Below are 19792 nucleotides of genomic sequence, written 5' to 3'. Positions count from 1 at the left end.
GAGGTTGCGGTGAGCTGAGATCGAGCCATTGCACTCCAGCCTGGGTAACAAGAGTGAAACTCCGTCTCAAAAAAAAAAAAAAAAAAAAAGAACATAGTGGACAGAACAGAGAGCTGGGAGGCCGAACATGGACCTGGGAGGCAGGTTACACAGAATCACCTAGCTGTGTTCTCAGTAGGCAGAAGCCGTTCTTGCTCAGGTTACTTGCTCAAGCTGGGGACTAGCCCACCCAATTTAGACCCGAAAGTCATTGGAGAGGACCTTGTTCAGCCAATGAACAAGAGAAATACCCACACTTTCCACCAAGATAGAATCTGAGGGGCTGCACCTAACCTGATTCATCTGAGGCTTCTCCTGGGCCCCTGGCCACTCCGGCTGTTTTTTCTATCTTCAGGAATGAAGCCTGAGCAAGACATTTGAGGCAAGGGCATCTGGTTGTAAGCACTGGCTTTGTCACCTACTAACAGGTGATCTTGAGCAAGTTGGTTAAGCTCTATAAACTCAAGTTGCTCATCTATAAACAAAACAGTCATAAACCTTCCATTCCCACAAGGTTACTGAGAGGGTCAAGAAAGGTAACAAGGATGAAACTCTACATGAATGATAGGGAAAATTATTATTAAATTGCACCCTGGCTGGGGCTTCTGGATTCTGGTTTTAGCCCTGCCCTTCCCCCAGGGTAAGTCCCTTCCCCTCTCTGCACCTCGAAATAGTTGGGTTGGAAGAGTCTCTCTAATCCAAGTCTGTCTCTAACCCAAGACTGTCAAGTCTGACAGTCAATGATGACTGTGGTGGAAAAGCAGGCGATGGGAACTGCTGGAAAGTCCACACAAAGCCAAGAGACAGCAGCAGCCAGTGTGCTGAATGATGAGAGGAAGTGAACCCACCTGGGCAGCCCAAGATTCGGGCAGCCCTGAGCTTACGCAAGGAGGCCCCAGCTGATTGGCCTCAGTTTCCTGAGCAGCTCCAGGATGAAGCCCACCCCTGAGCACCAGACCAAAGCCGGGGCAGGATCACTCGGAGCAGGAGGGGCAGGCAGGCAAACATGATGTCATCTGTGCCTGTGTAAACCACAGGCCCGCCCTCCCGGAGCCCCAGCAGCGCTTATGCTCTCTGGCCAGGATCCCTGAGCTCTGTGCTGTGTCCCCAACCCTTCACATTCCAGGCTCCCAAAGAACTGAGCTGGGACCTTCTGGGCTTCTGTCCAAGCAGCTAGTTCTAATTCCCCCGCCCCCTCACCCCGCTGGAGTAAACAATATAGCCTTCAACGAGGGCCGCTGCCTCAGCCTTGAGGAAAACACTGGGCCACGGTGAGTGTTTCTTTCTTCATACCCACACTTTGTTCCAAGATAGAACCTGAGGGAGCTGTATTTATTCTCATTCTCCTGTCCCCTCCCTGAACTTCCAGGCACTTCGAATGTCACTTGCTCACGTTCACAAGACCCTTTGGGATAGTGGAGGGGTTAGGTTTTGAGTCAGAAATGTGGGGGTTTGATCCCAGCTCTGCCGCCTTAGGAACTGGCAAGTTTCCCAGTCTCTTGGAACCTTAGTTTCCTTGTCTACAAAATGAGGCCTATAGGCCAGGTGTGGTGGCTCACGTCTGTAATCTCAGCACTTTGGGAGGCCGAGGCAGGTGGATCATCTGAGGCTGGGAGTTCAAGACCAGCCTGACCAAGATGGAGAAAGCCTGTCTATACTAAAAATACAAAATTAGCTGGGCATGATAGCGCATGCCTGTAATCCCAGCAACTCAGGAGGCTGAGGCAGGAGAATCACTTGAACCCAGGAGGCGGGCAGAGGTTGCTGTGAAGGGAGATCACGCCTTTGCACTCCAGCCTGAGCAGCAAGAAGCAAACTCCATCTCAAAAAAAAAAAACCCAAAAAACAAAAACAAATGGGGCCTATAATATGGACTCACAGGGTTTCTGTGAAGGTGATTTGATTCGGGGCATGTCAGGTGGCTATGCATAATAGGTGACCTGATATGACCTTTCTGCTCTCCCTCCGGTTTCCATTACTCCAGGATTCTCAGACTTAAGAACCACGGGAGGGCTGTTAAAGCCCAGATCGCTGGGCCCACCACCAGAGCCTCCGATTCAGATCCTGAGGTCTGCCTTTCTAACAGGCTCGTGGGACTGTGGTGGCAGCTGCTCTAGGAGCACACTTTCAGAACCATTGCAACAGAGAAAGTTCTCATGGCCCTTGTCTCCCGTATGAGGAGGAAGTGGGGGGCTGTCACATGCGCCCTCTACTCGCACCCTGGGCTCACGGTAGAGCTGTGACAGACTTCGCAAATGTGAAGGACTTCACGTCAGTCTTTTGTTTGCTTTTGTTTGCTTGTTTGAGGCAGTCTTGTTCTGGCACCCAGGCTGGAGTCCAGTGGTGTGATCTCAGCTCACTGCAGCTTCCCCCTCCTGGGTTCAAGAGATTCTCCCACCTCAGCATCCCAAGTAGCTGTCATTACAGGTATGCACCACCACACCTGGCTAATTTTTTTTTTTTTTTTTTGTATTTTTAGTAGAGGTGCGCCAGCCCCAGGTAGTTTTTTTTTTTTTTAACAGCTTTACTAATATATAATTTACATACCATACAATTCACCCATTTTCAATGTACAGTTTAATGAGTTTTAGTTTACAGAGTTATGTAAGCATCACCAAAATCCAGTTTTAGAACATTCCCGGCTGGGTGCGATGGCTCACACCTGAAATCCCAGCACTTCGGGAGGCCAAAGTGGGCTGATCACGTGGTCAGGAGATCAAGACCATCCTGGCTAACATGGTAAAACCCCATCTCTACTAAAAATACAAGAAATTAGCTGGGTGTGGTGGTGTGCACCTGTAGTTCCACCTACTCTGGAGGCTGAGGCAGGAGAGTCGCTTGAACCCAGGAGGCAGAGGTTGCAGTGAGCTGAGATGGTGCCACTGGACTCCAGCCTGAGCGACAGAGCAAGGTTGTCTCAAAAAGAAAGAAAAAAAGAAAGAAAGAGAGAAAAAAAGAACATTCTCATTATCCAAAAAAACTTCCCTCTGGCCCATCTTGCAGTCAACTCTCGTGTCCTCTCCAAGCTCCAGGAAACCCATATTCTGCATTCTGGCTCTGTTTTGCCCTTTCTAGGAATGTCACATACACAGACTCATACAAGGTGTGGGCTGTTGCATCTGACATTTTTCAGAGAGGTTCATCCATGTATCAGTATCAGCATGTCATCAGTAGCTCAGTCCTTTCCACGGCTGAGTAGCATTCCATTCCATTCCATGGATGTACCACAGTTTATTCACTCACCAGTGACAGACATTTGAGTTGTTTCCAGGTTGTTTTTCCAGTTTCTTGTTTGTTTGTTTTTGAGACAGAGTCTCTTTGTCACTCAGCCTGGAGTGCAGTGGTGTGATCTCAGCTCACTGCAGCCTCTGCCTCCCAGGCTCAAGTGATCCTTCTGCCTCTGCCTCCAAGTAGCTGGGACTACAGGCACATGCCACATGCCCAGTTAATTATTATTATTATTTTTTTTTGAGACAGAGTCTCACTCTGTCACCAGGTGCCAGGCTGGAGTGCAATGGCATGATCTTGGCTCATTGCAACCTCCGCCTCCTGGGTTCAAGCAATTCTCCTGCCTCAGCCTCTTGAAATAGCTGGGACTACAGGTGCACACCACCATGCCCAGCTAATTTTTGTATTTTAGTAGAAACAGGGTTTCGCCATGTTGGCCAGGATGGTCTCCATCTCTTGACCTTGTGATCTGCCTGCCTCGGCCTCCCAAAGTGCTGGGATTTACAGGTGTGAGCCACCAAGCCCAGCCTATTTTTTGTATTTTTAGTAGAGACAGGGTTTCTTCATGTTGCTCAGGCTGGTTTCAAACTCCTGGTCTCAAGTGATCTGCCCACTTCAGCCTCCCAAAGTGCTGGGATTATAGGTGTAAGCCACTGAACCCAGCCTGTTTCTAGTTTTCTGAGTAAAGCTGCTATGACCATTCATATACAAGTTTTTGTGTGGGCATTGTTTTTTATCTTTTATTTATTTATTTATTTATTTATTGAGATAGAGTCTTGCTCTGTTGCGCTAGAGTGCAGTGGCACAATTTCAGCTCACTGCAACCTCCACCTCCTGGGTTCAAGCAGGTCTCCTGTCTCAGCCTCTCGAGTAGCTGGGATTACAAGTGCATGATGCCATACCCAGCTGATTTTTTGTATTTTAGTCAAGATGGGGTTTTACCATGTTTCCCAGGCTGGTCAGGAACTATTGAGCTCAGGCAATCTACCCACTTCCACCTCCCAAAGTGCTAGGATTACAGGCCTGAGCCATCGTGCCTGGCCTATTATTATTATTATTTTTTGAGATGGAATCTCACCCTTGTTGCCCAGGCTGGAGTCCAGTGGTGTGATCTCAGCTCATTGCAACCTCCACCTCCAGGTTCAAGCAATTCTCCTGCCTCAGCCTCCCAAGTAGCTGCGACCATAGATGTATTTTTAGTAGAAACGAGGGTTTCACCATCTTGTCCAAGCTGGTCTTCAACTTCTGACCTCAAGTGAGCCACCGCACCTGGACTTTAAATACATTTTTTTTTTTTTTTTTTTTTAAAGATGGGGTTTCACCATGATGGCCAGGCTGGTCTTGAACTCTTTTTTTTTTTTTTTTTTTTTCTTTTTTTTTTTTGAGATGGAGTTTCGCTCTTGTTACCCAGGCTGGAGTGCAATGGTGTGATCTCGGCTCACCGCAACCTCCACCTCCTGGGTTCAGGCAATTCTCCTGCCTCAGCCTCCTGAGTAGCTGGGATTACAGGCACGCGCCACCATACCCAGCTATTTTTTTGTATTTTTTAGTAGAGACGGGGTTTCACCATGTTGATCAGGATGGTCTCGATCTCTTGATCTCGTGATCCACCCGCCTCAGCCTCCCAAAGTGCTGGGATTACAGGCTTGAGCCACTGCGCCCGGCCTTGGTCTTGAACTCTTGATCTCAGGTGATCCACCCACCTTGGCCTCCCAAAGTGCTAGGATTACAGGTGTGAGCGACCGCGCCCGGCCGCATTTTTTTAAGATACCAAGTTTTGCTCTTGTTGCCCAGGCCGGAGTGCAATGGCTCAATCTCGGCTCACTGTAACCTCTGCCTCCTGGGTTCAGGCACTTCTCCTGCCTCAGCCTCCCGAGTAACTGGGATTACAGGCATGCGCCACCAAATCCGGCTAATTTTTTTGTCCTTTTGGTAGACGCAGGGTTTCACTGTGTTGACCAGGCTGGTCTCAATCACCCCAGGTGATCTGCCTGCCTTGGCCTCCCAAAGTGCTGGGAATACAGACATAAGCCACAGGGCCCGACCTAAATGCTATTTTTTTTTCTTTTTTTTCTTACACACCCCTCTCAATCACCGAATGCTATTTTTTTTTTTTTTTTTTTTTTTTTTTTAGACGGAGTTTTGCTTGATACCCAGGCTGGAGTGCAATGGCTCAATCTCGGCTCACTGCAACCTCTGTCTCCTGGGTTCAACAATTCTTCTGCCTCAGCCTCCCAAGTAGCTGGGACTATAGGCGCACACCACCATGCCAAGCTAATTTTTTCATATTTTTAGTAGAGACGGGGTTTCACCATGTAGACCAGGATGGTCTCGATCTCTTGACCTCGTGATCCACCCGCCTCGGCCTCCCAAAGTGCTGGGATTATAGGCATGAGCCACCACACCCAGCCCCAAATGCTATTTTTTAAATTTTTTTTTGAGACAGAGTTTTGCTCTTGTTACCCAGGCTGGAGTGCAATGGCACGATCTCGGCTCACCGCAACCTCCGCCTCCTGGGTTCAGGCAATTCTCCTGCCTCAGCCTCCTCAGCAGCTGGGATTATAGGCATGCACCACCATGCCCAGCTAATTTTTTGTATTTTTAGTAGAGACGGGGTTTCACCAGGTTGACCAGGTTGGTCTCGATCTCTCGACCTTGTGATCCACCCACCTCGGCCTCCCAAAGTGCTGGGATTACAGGCTTGAGCCACCGCGCCCGGCCCCAAATGCTATTTTTAAGAGTAAATCCTGGCCAGGCACAGTGGCTCACACCTGTAATCCCAGCACTTTAGGAGGCCAAGGCAGGCAGATTGCTTGAGGTCAGGAGTTCAAGACCAGCCTAGTCAAGATGTTGAAACCCGTCTCTACTAAAAATACAAAAATTAGCCAGGTGTGGTGGCATGCATCTGTGGTCCCAGCTACTAGGGAGCCTGAGGCAAGAAAATCGCTTGAACCCGGGAGGCAGAGGTTGCAGTGAGCCGAGATTGTGCCAATGCATTTCAGCCTGGTGACAGAGCAAGACTCCTTCTCAAAAAAAAAAAAAAAAAAAAAAGTAAATCCTAATTTACCAACCCACCCCTTCCCACTCTTCAGTGTCTGCAGCCCACACTGTTGCAGGTATGAGATGAGATCAATTCCAAAAGAATAACAGGAGCCCCCAGCCTCCCACCAGCAGCTCACCAGTTGAGATCAAACCCAGACTTCTTCCGGGCCCTGCCATCCCATAGCCTCACCTCACCCCTTGTCATCTCCCTCCCCTACATTACCCCAAATGTTGTGCCTTGATTTAGAGCAGGCGATTAGAGGATTTTGCCTTGAGTTAAATTAAACTTCTCAAAGCAGCCAGTAGGGAAGAGAATGAAAACAGGATTGACCCAGATCTCTTGAAAATCCTGGGGCTTTTCAACAATCCTGAGCATCAGTAGGCCTGGGATGTCCTCATGGAGGAGGCACTGTCTGGTCCGAAACTAGTGTCCTCTCTGTATGTACAACTAGGTCTGTAGCAAACTCAGGACCCAACACTGGCCTTCTACCACAAACCCCCCGATTCTTTGCTGCCGTTTGGCTCCCCTGGCTTGGTAGAATTCGTGTCTAAAACACCTAGACTCTGCTTCTCCTATCTCAGGTACATCCTAGCTGCTGTCTGGGAAAGTATTGTTCCTATTTCACTTCTGAGCCCTTTCATCTGCCACATGGCAAGGCCATCAAAGCTGTATTCTCTCTACATACATTGTCCCTTGCAAGGGCCTGAAAGAGTCCATAGAGCAAGGCTGCCATGACCCTTTGCTCCAAGCCAGGGGTCAGTTCTCTCCAGTTTCAATGACCCTCTCTCATGTCCAGGCAGTTTCTGGGCTCAAATCATAGCCCATGTCATTTGGTGGAAGAGGTTCTGGCTTCAGAACCCAAAGATCTGGGTCATGTTCCTGGTAAACTTGGGGCAGTAGGGACCTCAGGCTCTTTTTCTTAACCAACCAACCTTCCTTTTTTCATTCCTTCCTTCTTTCTTCCTTCCTCCCTTCCTTCCTTCATCACAGAGTCTGGCTCTGTATCCCAGGCTGGAGTGCAGTGGCGTGATCTCGGCTCACTGCAACCTTCATCTCCTGGGTTCAAGCGATTCTTCTGCCTCAGCCTCCTGAGTAGCTGTGACTACAGGTGCATGCTACCATACCGGGTTAATTTTTGTGTTTTTAGTAGAGACGAGGTTTCACCATGTTGGCTAGGCTGGTCTCGAACTTCTGACCTCAGGTGATTCACCCACCTTGGCCTCCCAAAATGCTGCGATCACAGGCATGAGCCACCATGCCCTGCTCATGTTTTATTTTTCATAAAACATTTCCTGATTGTCTACTATTCATTCCTTTATCCATTGATTTTTTTCATTCAACAGAAACGTCAAGTGCCAACAGTGTACCACAATCTGTGAAATGCACTAGAAAAAAATAAAAGTAGGCTGGGCGCGGTGGCTCAAGCCTCTAATCCCAGCACTTTGGGAGGCCGAGGCGGGTGGATCACGAGGTTGAGAGATCGAGACCATCCTGGTCAACATGGTGAAACCTCGTCTCTACTAAAAATACAAAAAATTAGTTGGGCATGGTGGTTCGTGCCTGTAATCCCAGCTACTCAGGAGGCTGAGGCAGGAGAATTGCCTGAACCCAGGAGGCGAAAGTTGCGGTGAGCCGAGATCGCGCCATTGCACTCCAGCCTGGGTAACAAGAGCGAAACTCTGTCTCAAATAAATAAATAAATAAATAAATAAAAGTAAAAAATTTGGCTGGGCATAATGGCTCACGCCTATAATCCCAGCACTTTGGGAGACTGAGGCGGGCAGATCACCTGAGGTCAGGAGTTCGAGACCAGCCTGGCCAACGTGGAGAAAACTTGTCTCTACAAAAATAATAATAATAATAATAATAATAATAATAATAATAATAAAATAAATACAATAAAAAATATATTTTTTGGTCTCAAGCAATCCTCCCACCTTGGTCCCTCAGTGAGTTGAGATTACAGATGTGAACCACCACACCCGGCCTGTATGATTATCTTTTATCTTTTTTTTTTTTTTGAGACAGTGTTTCGCTCTTGTTACCCAGGATGGAGTGCAATGGCGCGATCTCGGCTCACTGCAACCTCCGCCTCCTGGGTTCAAGCAATTCTCCTGCCTCAGCCTCCTGAGTAACTGGGACTATAGGCACGTGCCACCATGCCCAGCTAATTTTTCTGTTTTTAGTAGAGACGGGGTTTCACCTTGTTGACCAGGATGGTCTCCATCTCTTGACCTCGTGATCCACCCGCCTCGGCCTCCCAAAGTGCTGGGATTACAGGCTTGAGCCACCGCACCCGGCATGATTATCTTATTCTGTATTTTAATCCATAACTTCTCTTATTTTTTTTTTTCTACGTCTCTGCCTCTCTCTGTTCTCTAGATCTAGAGTTCACCATAGAAAAACTGATAAAAAGGCCGGGCACAGTGGCTCAAGCCTATAATCCCAGCACTTTGGGAGGCCGAGGTGGGTGGATCACGAGGTCAAGAGATCGAGACCATCCTGGTCAACATGGTGAAACCGCGTCTCTACTAAAAATACAAAAATTAGCTGGGCATGGTGGCGCATGCCTGTAGTCCCAGCTACTCGGGAGGCTAAGGGAGGAGAATTGCTTGAACCCAGGAGGCAAAGGTTGTGGTGAGCTGAGATTGCGTCATTGCACTCCAGCCTGGATAACAAGAGCGAAACTCCATCTCAAAAAAAGAAAAAAAAGAAAAACTGATAAAAAATATATATATTGTAGGCCAGGTGCAGTGGCTCACACCTGTAATCCCAAAACTTTGGGAGGCCAAGGCAGGCAGATCATGAGGTCAAGAGATCAAGACCATCCTGGCCAACATGGTGAAACCCCGTCTCTTTAAAGAAATATATATATAATATATATATTATAAATATATACATACATAATATATATTTATATACATATTATAAATATATGTATATAAATATATATACATATTATAAATATATACTATAAATATATATATTATAAATATATATATTTTTTTAGTTGGCTGAGCATGGTGATGTGCACCTGTAGTCCCCAGCATAGGAGAGACTATAGGTTCACACTTCAGTGAGCTATGGGGCTCTGCTCCCCAGCCTGGGTGATAGAATCAGACCCCATCTCTAAAAAGAGAAAAAAATATTAAAAAACAAAACAAAACAGAGGCTTTGGGAATGTGGTGATTCACCCAAGGTACCAACTAAAAAATTGCACAACCAGACTCAAATTCAAGTCTCCTGATGTTAAATTCAGTTCATTTTATAGAACACCTCATTGCCAGACAGACGGGGTAATTAGCAAATGAGTAAGATGGGGCCCCTCCCTGCAAGTCTCCACAACTGATATTTCCTGAACACTGGACACCTCCCCTCATTGTAGCCTTTTCCTCGATGCCCTGTAAGAAGTACTTGTTTTCATGACTGCCACCTTTCCTTGCGGGCTCCTGGGAGGCAGAGGCAGTTCTGACTCATCTCCATGTTCTAGGACCCTGCCCAGAAGCAGGTATAGCAACTGACTGATGCCAATGTCCATCTGGGTTCTTAGCTCCAACAACGGTGCAGGGATCAGGGCACAGCTGCTACCCCAGGTATACAGAGGCTGGGAGAGCAGAGGTCTGGCTTCTGTCTTGGGGAGACGGGACTCAGAGTGGGAGAGTCTCCTGCTAAAAAGAGTGTTCAAAGCCTCTGCAAGGCCAAAGAGAATGCCAGGCTGTGTCCTGGCCTGAATCTGGGTGGGTGAGGAGATCTATACACACTTAGCTCTAATTAAAAGCTAGATTAAGGAATCTTCCCAGCAGGGTCTGAACATCCCTGTGGAGGCTTAGAGCCAGGTTCAAGACTTTTGACAGCCAAAGTTGCTCAGAGAGATTCTCAGCCAAGAAGGCCTTTGAGCTGGCCCTGGCCAGATAGCCTTGCCCTGCACAGGCATGGAGACATGCAGCCTCTGGGCCATGCCCCATCCAGGTGTGTGGGCAGGATTCACTGGGAGCCAGCTACGCATGGGTGCAGTGGGAGCCTCAATACTTAGAGGCATAATGTGGCTCCTTCCTGGCCACCAACTTGAAGAGGGGTCATCAAACATTATGTTGAGGCTTCCAACAAACGGCCCAGCTGAATTGTGACACCCCGACAAATGCATAACTCCTCTGCCAAACTCAGTTTCTCTAAGGTGAACTCGACAGAGAACAGAAAGAGTCAGAGACATAGAAAAAAGAAATAAAGGCCGGGCGTGGTGGCTCAAGCCTGTAATCCCAGCACTTTGGGAGGCTGAGGCGGGCGGATCACGAGGTCAAGAGATCGAGACCATCCTGGTCAACATGGTGAAACCCCATCTCTACTAAAAATACAAAAAATTAGCTGGGCATGGTGGCGCGTGCCTGTAATCTCAGCTACTCAGGAGGCTGAGGCAGGAGAATTGCCTGAACCCGGGAGGCGGAGGTTGCAGTGAGCCGAGATCGCACCATTGCACTCCAGCCTGGGTAACAAGAGTGAAACTCAGTCTCAAAAAAAAAAAAAAAAAAAAGAAAAAGGAAAAAGAAATAAGAGAAGTTATGGATTAAAATACAGTATAAAATAATCATATAGGCCAGGCATGGTGGTTCACACCTATAATCTCAACTCATTGGAGCTGAGGTGGGAGAATTGCTTGAGGCGAGAAGTTCAAGATCTGCCTGGGTAGCACAGCAAGATCACCTTTTTTTTTAAGTTAAAATTTAAAAGTTAAAAAATAATAATTGGCTAGGAGTGCTCATGCCTGTAATCCCAGCCCTTTGGGAGGCTGAGGCAGGCAGATCACCTGAGGTTGGGAGGTGGAGACCAGCCTGACCAACATGGAGAAACCCCATCTCTAAAAATACAAAAAATGAGCTGGGTGTGGTGGCGCACGACTGTAATCCCAGCTACTCAGGAGGCTGAGCAGGAGAATCTGTTGAACCTGGAAGGCAGAGGTTGTGGTGAGCCAATATGGCACCATTGTACTCTGGCCTGGGCAATATGAGTGAAACTCTGTCTCAAAATAATAATAATAGGTCGGGCGTGGTGGCTCACTCCTATAATCCCAGAACTGTGGGAGGTAGAGGCGAGTGGATCACGAGGTCAGGAGATGGAGACCATCCTGGCTAACATGGTGAAACCCTGTCTCTACTAAAAATAAAAAAAGTAGCTGGCCATGGTGGCAGGCGCCTGTAGTTCCAGCTACTTGGGAGGCTGAGGCAGGAGAATCGCTTGAACCTGGGAGGCAGAGGTTGCAGTGAGTTGAGATCACGCTACTGTACTCCAGCCTGGGAGTCAGAGTGAGAGTCTGTCTCAAAAAATAAAAAATAGGCTGGATGTGGTGGCTCAAGCCTGTAATCCCAGCACTTTGGGAGGCCGAGGTAGGTGGATCAAGAGGTCAAGAGATCCAGACCATCCTGGCCAACATGGTGAAACCCCGTCTCTACTGAAAATACAAAAATTAGCTGGGCTTGGTGGCGCGTGCCTGTAATCCCAGCTACTCAGAAGGCTGAGGCAGGAGAATTGCCTGAACCCAGGAGGCGGAGGTTGCAGTGAGCTGAGATCGCGCTACTGCACTCCAGCCTGGTGCCTGGCGACAGAATGAGACTCTGTCTCAAAAACAACAACAACAACAACAACAAAAATAAAATAAAATAAAAAATAGATAATAATAATAATAATGTGGACAAGCCTCCGAGAGAGCAGAGGAAGGAATGATTAGCACTGTCCAGGGGGGTCTGAAGAAGCTTTCGAGGAGAAGGATTGAACTGAGAGAAAAAGATTGGCAGGAGTTTGTTGTGCAAAGAAGGGGAGGGAAAGGTGTTTCACCAGAGGGCACAGCGTGTTCAGGGACACACAGCTGTGAACAGGCAAATTGTTGAGGAGTGCTGAGAAGTTTGGCTGGACTGGAGGACGAATAGGGAGTCAGGAAGTCAGGCAGGAAAGGCCAGTGGGCAAAACGGAACATGAGACCTTGCCGTGACCTTCAGACAATCCAGACTGCTTCAGAGGTTGAGAAGCTTTGCATTTGGAAAGGAAATGAGCATTTGTGCTGAGAAATAAAGCCGTGTATGGAGCAACAACTCTGTGTCTAGAGCTTTACAAGCATTTGCTGTACATCACAATAAAGTGTGTATTTCACAGATGGGGACTCAGAGCTATGATCTTTTCGCAGACGAGCTCTCTGCGAGCAGGGAAGAGGACCTCAGCATAGCCCGCCCTACCAGCTCCTTTGAGGGTGAGAATACCCTCACTTGGGAAGAAGTAAGTTGCAGCTTTGTTTTATTTGTTTGTTTGTTCATTTATTTATTTATTTTGAGACAGATTCTCACTCTGTTGCTAGGCTGGAGTGCAGTGTCGAGATCTTGGCTCACTGCAACCTTTGCCTCCCGGGTTTGAGTGATTCTCCTGCCTCAGCCTCCCAAGTAGCTGAGACTACAGACACGCACCACCACACCCAGCTAATTTTTGTGTTTTTTCGTAGAGACAGGGGTTCTCCATGTTGGCCAGGATGGTCTTGATCTCTTGACCTCGTGATCTGCCCACCTCGGCCTCCCAAAATGCTGGGATTACAGGCGTGAGCCACTGGGCCTGGCCAATTTTATTTATTTATTATTATTATTATTATTATTACTATTGAGACAGGTTCTCACTGTCACCCAGGCTATAGTGCAGTGGCATGATCTTGGCTCACTGCAGCCTCGACCTCCCGGACTCAGGTGATCCTCCCACCTCAGCCTCCCTGGTAGCTGGGGCTACAGGGGCATGAGACATAATGCCTGGCTAATGTTTTGTACTGTTTGTAGAAATGGGTTTGCGCCATATTACCCGGGCTGGTCTCAAACTCCTGAGCTCAAGCAATCTCCTGGCCAGCACTTTGGGAGGCTGAGGTGGGATGATCACCTGAGTTTGGGGAGGTCAAGGCTGCAGTGAGCCAAGATCATGCCACTACTCGCCAGCCTGGGCAACAATGTGACACCCCATATGAAAAAAAAAGCTGTTGGATGAAGTTTTCTGTAGATATCAATAGTTGTTTTAGTTGTCTCTTGGCTTTGGCCAACACCTTTGGGGAGTATCTCTCCCAGACTGTTTGTGGTTCACCAAAGTCATGTGGAGAAGGAAGGGGCTCCATTTACTCACTTCCATAGATGCCCAGGGTGAGAGTTCACCATAGAGCACTCCCCTGACAGGCAGGCTGCTGAGGGAAGACTTCCTGGAGGGAAAGAGGCCGAGATGACCGATAGCAAGGGAGGGAGAAGTGGAGGGGTAGAGAGGGAAGTGGGCTCAGGAATGAGGGCAGGGTCTGGTGGAGGCCGCCTGCGGAGACCGCTTGGAGGCAGAATACCTGCTCCTGGCTCTGCCTGTGACCTCTCAGTTCCCTGTTTCCTCATCTGCCTCAGCAGGCTTCTGAGACCCGGTGGTAGGTGGTGGGAGAGGGTAGAGGGAGGAAGCCCGGTGGAGGAACCACCTTTGCCTCAGCCTTAGCTGATTATGATGGCCTCACCATACTTGTCTGTCCATCTGCAAAATGGGCTCAATAATGGTATCTGCCTCAGGGTTTCACGAGGACTTGAGGGAGATGACTTTTGTTGCTGTCCTGATTCTGTCTTGTTTTTGTAGCTATGTGGAGGATGACAGATGAATCAGTCGTGGAACCTGCCCTACCCTATGTGCTGGACTCATCATAATCATACCTGGGACTTTTGAGAACTTACTAGAACCATGCTATGTACCCTATATGTATTAAGTCATTTAATTTTCTTTTTTTTTTAATCATTTTTGTGCCCTGGCCACATCTGATAAGAAAGTCATTTAATTTTCAGGCCGGGCACGGTGGCTCAAGCCTGTAATCCCAGCACTTTGGGAGGCCGAGGCGGGTGGATCACGAGGTCGAGAGATCGAGACCATCCTGGTCAACAAGGTGAAACCCTGTCTCTACTAAAAATACAAAAAATTAGCTGGGCGTGGTGGCGCGTGCCTGTAATCCCAGCTACTCAGGAGGCTGAGGCAGGAGAATTGCCTGAACCCAGGAGGCGGAAGTTGCAGTGAGTCGAGATTGTGCCATTGCACTCCAGCCTGGGTAACGAGAGAAACTCCGTCTCAAAAAAAAAAAGAAAGTCATTTAATTTTCAAACCACCCTGCTATTTATCCACATTTTACAGATAATGAATCTGAAGTTTCCATCCACCCATCCCCTCCTCCGCTCAGGCGCTCACCAGATCCTGTGTTCACGAGGCACTCAGTAGCCTGTGCTTCGGGGCAGCCCACACTTCTCGGCACACCTGGCCCTCCTGACCCAGCCAGATGTCTGGGCAGGCCTCTGAGCTCCCAGACCAGTCGCCACACCCTGTTTTGGCTGCACCTGGCCACCTTCCTTCCCCTGCTGGATAGCTTGGCAGCTGCCAAGGCTCCTCATTCTTCCTTCTGCACACCCAGCTGTTTGGGTGCTGGCAAATGCCAGGCAGGTGAGGTGCCTCAGCTTCCACAGGTCCTGCTACCCTTGCCCTCGAGGTGCAGGATAGGCGTGGGGCAGGGAGCAGGGGAGAGACAGGGTGTCTCCCAAACTCAGGAGAGCTGAGACTAGACTGCAGCTGAATCACAGCATTAACCCATCTAGAACCGGGGCTCAGGAGAACAAAAATGCCTGTGCATGGCCAGCTGAATCAAGGGAGAGATGTGATGCCCAAGAACATGAGTTCCCAGGAGATGCCCTCTGCCCAGATGCAGGGACAGTTTCTCTCACTCATCAAACATAGATCAAGTGACCCTGATCTCTTCCTTTATTCTCAACTATTCCCATTATGAGGTGAGGAAGGAGAGGGAAAGCCGGGTCTTCCTACTGTTTCCCGAGCCCGCTAACAAAAGAAGGTTCCTTCTTTACTACCATAAATTAGGAAATTAAGTCTTTCTTTTTTTCTTATTTATTTATTTATAGAGATGGGGTTTCACCACGTTGGCCAGGATAGTCTTGATCTCTTGACCTTGTGATCCGCCCACCTCCGCCTCCCAAAGCGCTGGGATTACAGGCATGAGCCACTGCTCCTGGCCTCTTTTTTTTTTTTTTTTTTTTTTTTTTGACAGAGTCTCACACTCTCTCCCCAGGCTAGATTGCAGTGGCACCATCTCAACTCATTCCAATGTCCGCCTCCAGGGTTGAAGTGATTCTCCTGTGCCTCAGCTTCCCAAGTAGCTGGGACTACAGGTGTGTGCCACCACGCCTGGCTAATTTTTTTGTAGTTTTAACAGAGATGGGGTTTCTCTTTGTTAGCCAGGATGGTCTCCATCTCCTGACCTCGTGATCCGCCCACCTCAGCCTTCCAAAGTGCTGGGATTACAGGCGTGAGCCACTGTGCCGGCCTAATTTTTGTATTTTTTAGTAGAAATGGGGTTCCACCACGTTGGCCAGACTGGTCCTGAACTCCTGACTTCAAGTGATCTGCCTGCCTCGGCCTCCCAAAGTGTTGGGATTATAGGCATGAGCCACTTCACCCAGCCAGTAATTAATCTCATAAAAATTCAGTGTTGGCCGGGCGCGGCTGTTTATGCCTGTAATCCCAGCACTTTGGGAGGCCAAGGCGGGTGGATCACAAGGTCAAGAGATCGAGACCATCCTGGTCAACATGGTGAAACCCTGCCTCTACTAAAAATACAAAAAATTAGCTGGACATGGTGGCACGTGCCTGTAATCCCAGCTACTCAGGAGGCTGAGGCAGGAGAATTGCCTGAACCCAGGAGGCGGAGGTTGCGGTGAGCCGAGATCGTGCCATTGCACTCCAGCCTGGGTAACAAGAGCAAAACTCCATCTCAAAAACAAACAAACAAAAAATTCAGTGTTGGGCCAGGCTCGGTGGCTCACACCTGTAATCCCAACACTTTGGTAGGCCCAGGCAGGTGGATCACCTGAGGTCAATTGTACGACACCAGCCTGACCAACATGGTGAAACCCCGTCTCTACTAAAAACACAAAGATTAGCTGGGCATGATGGCACACGCCTGTAATCCCAGCTACTTGGGAGGCTGAGGCAGTCGAATCACTTGAACCCAGGAGGTGGAGGTTGCAGTGAGCCAAGATTGTGCCATTGCAGTCCAGCCTGGGGGACAAGAGTGAGACTTCATCTCAAAACAAAAACAAAAACAAAAGTTAGCTGGGTGTGGTGGCTCATGCCTGTACTCCCAGGTACTCGGAAGGCTGAGGCAGGAGAATCGCCTGAACCCAAGAGGCGGAGGTTGCAGTGAACCAAGATCACACCACTGCACTCCAGCCTGGGTGACAAGAGCCAAACTCTGTCTCCAAAGAAAGAAAGAAAGAAATTCAATGTTGGTGTCACCAAGAGATAGCTTCTGGGCTCGATAAGCTGAAGCCAAAATTTGGAAGTGAAGGCCAGAGGTGAGCAGCCTGTTTCAGTGCTCGGCAAGGCGGCTCATGCCCAGCCAGCACCCTTCCCGCCGCCCAGTGCTGCTTTGTGTTAGAGGAAGGAAATGTCCTGTGTGAATGCACTTTTAACAGAAAGAGAAAACAAAAATAGGCAGAGTGGTATAAAGAACCCTGAAAATCTCCCATTCATTCAGGGAACACTGAGTTCCTTGGTGGGGTGGACCCAGAGTGCCGGAGAAAGGAGACAATGGCTCAGGCCTTGAGGATTTTCTCCCCTCCAGACCCACTCGTGTGGGGATCTTTCCATCGGGGCTCAGGCCTTGGGGTGTTTTCTCACCCCGGTATTCCTGGAAACTCCACCTCTCATGCGACGTCCCTGCCTCACTCACCATTCTGCAGCCGGAGGCAGTGAGGTGGGTGGGGCCAGAGCAGAGGCTTCGTGAGTGGAGTCACTAGGAGTTACTGGGCTAAAGCCTGGGAACTCCGACACAGAGCTCTGTCCCTGTCACTAGCTCTGAAGCTGGCACTCGGTGGCTCCCTGAAATTTCCCCTTCCTAGCAGTCAGCCTGCTCTCCACCTCCCTGAGAAGCAAGCTCAGCAGCCTTCCTCTTGGGAAGGTGACTTGAAAGCAGGAGAAAGTCAAGAAAGAGTTCAGGCCTCAGAAGCTGAAACCCAAACATCTACTTCCATCTCTGCTGTTTGTTGACTGAGAACTAGAAGTAACTTACCTCCATGAGCACGGGTGTTCGCATCCATAAAATGAGAGTGAATTCCATCCTGTGAAAAATCAGATGAAAATAGCCACACAGGACCAGGCGCGGTGGCTCACATCTGTAATCCCAGCACTTTGGGTGGCCGAGGTGGGTGGATCACCTGAGGTCGGGATTTTGAGACCAGCTTGACCAACATGGAGAAACCCCGTCTCTACTAAAAATACAAAAAATTAGCCGGGTGTGGTGGCAAATGTCTGTAATCAGAGCTATTCGGGAGGCTGAGGAAGGAGAATCACTTGAACCCAGGAGATGGAGGTTGTGGTGAGCTGAGATCCTGCCATTGCATTCCAGCCTGGGCAATAAGAGGGAAACTCCGTCTCAAAAAAAAAAAAAAAAAAAAAAAAAAAAAAAAAAAAAAAGCCACATAGAAGAGAAACCAGAATCCCCAGAGTCAGTCCTCAGGAACTTAAGTCCAAGGAGATGCTCCATGGAAAAAAGACTCCATGGACAAATAGGTTTGGAAAATGCTCTGTCCTCTTCTGAAATTCATGATGCATGCTGGCAAGCCAAGGGCTCTGCGAAACCCTGCAATAAAGAAACCAGGTGAAAATTCTTTATCTACAGGGGCACGTCACCATGCCTAGCTAATTTTTTTGTATGTTTAGTAGAGTCAGGGTTTACCATATTGCCCAGACTGGTCTTGAACGCTTGGCCTCCCAAAGAGCTAGGATTACAGGCGTGAGCCACCGTGCCTGGCCATATCATGCTGTTTATATAAGGGATTTGAGCATTTGTGGATTATGGTATCAACAGGGATCCCAGAACCAACTCCCCACAGATACCAAGGGACAACTGGATTATTCTAATATATCTAAGTTATTCTAATATATGTTTTCTGCTGCTATGACAGAATACCTGAGACTGTAATTTATTTTATTAATATTTTATTTTTATTTTAAACATAGAGACAGGAGTGTCACTATGTTGCCCAGGCTGCTCTTGAAATCCTGGGCTCAAGCAATCATCCTGCCTCAGCCTCCCACAGCACTGGGATTACAGGCAAGAGCCACCACGGCCAGCTGAGACTGCAATTTATTTATTTATTTTAATTTTTAATTTTTGTGGGTACATAGCAGGTATATATGTTTATGGGGTACATGAAATGTTTTGATATGGGCATGCAATGTGAATTAAGTGCATCATGGGGAATGGAGTGTCCATTCCCTCAAGCATGAAACTGTAGTTTTTTTGTTTTTTTAGATAGAGTCTCCCTCTGTTGCCCAGGCTGGAGTGCAATGGCGCAGTCTTGACTTACTATACCCCTGGGTGTAGTAAGCGATTCTCCTGCCTTGGCCTCCCAAGTAGCTGGGATTTCAGGTGCCCACCACCATGCCTGGCTTGTTTTTGTGTTTTTAGTAGAGATGGGGTTTCAGCAATGTTTTTTTTTTTTTTTTTTTTTTTTTTTTTTTTTTAGTAAAGATGGGGTTTTGGCCATGTTGGCCAAGCTGGTCTTGAACTCCTGACCTCAGGTGATCCACCCACCTCGACCTCCCAAAGTGCTTGGATTACAGGTGTGAGCCACTGTGCCTGGCCAAGACTGAAATTTTTCTTTTCTTTTTTCCTTTTTTAACATATTTTTTTATTTTTATTTTTTAAAAGACAGTTTCACCGTGTTGCCCAGGCTGGTTGAGAACTCCTGAGCTCAGGCAATCCACCCACCTGGGCCTCCCAAAGTTCAGGATTACTGGCACAAACCACCACACCTGGCTGTAATTTATAAAGAAAATAGGCTGGGCGCGGTGGCTCAAGCCTGTAGTCCCAGCACTTTGGGAGGCCGAGGTGGGTGGATCACGAGGTCAAGAGATCGAGACCATCCTGGTCAACATGGTGAAACCCCGTCTCTACTAAAAATACAAAAAATTAGCTGGGCATGGTGGTGCGTGCCTGTAATCTCAGCTACTCAGGAGGCTGAGGCAGGAGAACTGCCTGAACCCAGGAGGTGGAGGTTGCAGTGAGCCGAGATCGCGCCATTGCACTCCAGCCTGGGTAACAAGAGCAAAACTCCGTCTCAAAAAAAAAAAAAAAAAGCTAATAATCCAAACCAGCCCTCCTCCCGTTTTCCCCTTTGGGAGCCCTTGCACTGTGGTACATGAAACACATGCTTGGACTAGGCCATTGGGAACTGCAGCTTGGACAAGGAACAGCCACAGCTTTGCCTGCACTCAGAGCAGGCAAAGTGCCATTAAATGCATCTGGAAGCCAGGGCGGGGGATGGGGTGGGAAGCTCCTGCAGAGCCCCCAGCTCCTCTCAGTTACTGGCTCTGGAGAAGAGAAGCTAAAAGGCAGAGATGCCTGAGGAGACAAACCTGGGGCACCACTGCCACCTGATGGCTTCC

General features: G+C 48.5%; 1 long non-coding RNA gene across 1 annotated transcript; it reads left to right on the top strand.

Moving 5' to 3' along the window:
• The first annotated feature begins 1072 nt into the window (after positions 1-1072).
• LOC141585329 (uncharacterized) lies at positions 1073-15373 on the top strand. Its single transcript, XR_012518723.1, has 3 exons — positions 1073-1310; positions 12483-12571; positions 13928-15373. It is a non-coding gene; the product is annotated as an uncharacterized LOC141585329 (long non-coding RNA).
• Positions 15374-19792: the final 4419 nt, after the last annotated feature.

Source organism: Saimiri boliviensis, chromosome 8 (genome assembly GCF_048565385.1).
Source record: "Saimiri boliviensis isolate mSaiBol1 chromosome 8, mSaiBol1.pri, whole genome shotgun sequence".
In the NCBI taxonomy this organism is placed as follows: Eukaryota; Metazoa; Chordata; class Mammalia; order Primates; family Cebidae; genus Saimiri; species Saimiri boliviensis.
This window is presented reverse-complemented; position numbering and strand designations above follow the sequence as displayed.